The sequence below is a fragment of the Anomaloglossus baeobatrachus genome, unplaced genomic scaffold (assembly GCF_048569485.1).
Source record: "Anomaloglossus baeobatrachus isolate aAnoBae1 unplaced genomic scaffold, aAnoBae1.hap1 Scaffold_245, whole genome shotgun sequence".
In the NCBI taxonomy this organism is placed as follows: domain Eukaryota; kingdom Metazoa; phylum Chordata; class Amphibia; order Anura; family Aromobatidae; genus Anomaloglossus; species Anomaloglossus baeobatrachus.
The window spans coordinates 246056-247855 of record NW_027442066.1 but is presented as its reverse complement, the minus strand read 5'-3'; the positions used below and the strand labels follow the sequence as shown (position 1 = coordinate 247855).

Sequence of the window (1800 nt, the reverse complement as noted above, 5' to 3'; positions counted from 1 at the left end):
TGGGTGGGTGTGCACTTGTGGGGATGTAGTGTTTGACCCCTTTTATTCTTCAAAAGTCTAGCGGATGTTTGCTGAAGACTTGCTCGTATTCTTGCACTAGCCTGTAGACCCCCTTCTTGTGATGTGAAGGTGTGGAGTCAGTGCCTACGTGTAATTCCTTACACCACTCCTCTGGCTGACTTGGTGAGCTGTCACTGAATGGGTGGGCTGAAGCAATGGTGGATGCTGCTGTTTGGATAGCATGTGTATCTACTGAGAACAGCTTATCAATGGTGGCAAATCGGAGCAGCTTAATCTCTTGCTCTCCGCAGTTCAACACTCTCATGGGCACTCTTCCCTTCCATATTAATGAATAAAACTATGATGTAAATAGCATATAGATACCCCACAAATGCAGATAAAAGTAGGTTATGGGAAAAGGGGGAAGAGAGAAACAGGAAAATAGTGGAATAAAGTATACCTTCCAGGTGGGAGAGGAAATGGCAGCACAGCCAGTGGAGGTGAAGCAAGGGGAGCCTGCAACTAAAGAGTTGAGAGCGTTATCACATGGTGACTGAGCCTGATTGTAACGGGAGCATAGAGGTGCCGATCCTGTCTTACCTGCGTTGGTGTAGAAGTGGGTGTCCTGTGGTGGAGTCAGCTGTGTGCAGTGGTGGCCGTGGGTTCTTTTATGTGCGACCGTAGTAATAGCTGCGCCCACTTCCTGTATGGGAGTGGAATGCAGTGAGGCTAATGGAACGCACGCCTGCGCATTTGTGTTTAACGTCGCGCATGTGCAGAACGGAGAAAAGGCTGCGCTCACTTCCTAATGAAAGGGAGTGAGACGCAGCTGGGAAGGGAAGGGAAAAGATTAGGGTTTGGGGATGATGAAAGGGCTTTCTACGGGCAAGGATGGCAAAGGGTGGCAGTGACGGAAAGTCAGGCAGCCTGTCCTGTCCTGTCCTGTCCGTCCGTCTTTTTGTATCATGAATTGGAAAGACTGCAAGGGGGAGGGGAGGTGCTTGGAGGAGGAGGAGTTATTCAGATTAATTGCAGTGGGCGGCGGCTGCAAAAAGCATCATTCTTCTTGTTTTTGCTCTGCAAAACAGCCTTTTCAAGGGTTGGCTTGGGTGACAAAATGTCTTCTGTAGGCGTGGGTTTGTCTCCCTCTCCCTAAGATGTGTCCGGTATAGGCCAGGGTGCCACTCAAGGCCGTAACCAATTCGGGTTATAGCTTCTCAGCCTTTTGGCTAAGATCAAGTGTAGTTTCGGAGGACGCTACCTTGGTCGGTACTGGAAGGTGCCTGGGATTGCACGTCTGCCGGCCTTGAGGAAGTGTGTGCGCCTTCTGGTGACACATAGCCCTCTTGTGCCTGGACGGTTCCCAGGCAACGGGAGGCGATCACCTTTGTTATTTTGAAGTCCTACTGATAAACAGAAAAAAAAAAAAATTAAATCTGTTCTTATCAGTTTAATATCTGATACGTCCCCTCTCTGGGGACCATATATTAAATGGATTTTTAGAACAAGGAGATGGAAAAAATCTTGCTCTGTCCACTCCACGCATTGACCTGGTATTGCAGTACCTCCAGGACCGGTGCACCCCTTCTTAACCCAGTTTCCAAAAGCAGAACTCAATTCACCTGATTCAAATGAGCCCCATTAGTGAATTGAAAGAAAGCAAAAACTTTATATGCACCTCAATTTGGCCAATTCACTTTTCACACTTTCACCCTTTTTTTATCTTTCACACCTTTTACTTGCTTTATTGATGCAAAAGCTGTGCCAAATAGCAAACTCATCTCCACTCAACTTGACCAA

The 1800-nt window shown here is 47.6% G+C and overlaps 1 pseudogene; it reads left to right on the top strand.

Annotated features, from left to right (window-relative positions):
* Window positions 1–1380: 1380 nt before the first annotated feature.
* Window positions 1381–1587, top strand: LOC142262384 (U2 spliceosomal RNA; annotated as a pseudogene).
* Window positions 1588–1800: the final 213 nt, after the last annotated feature.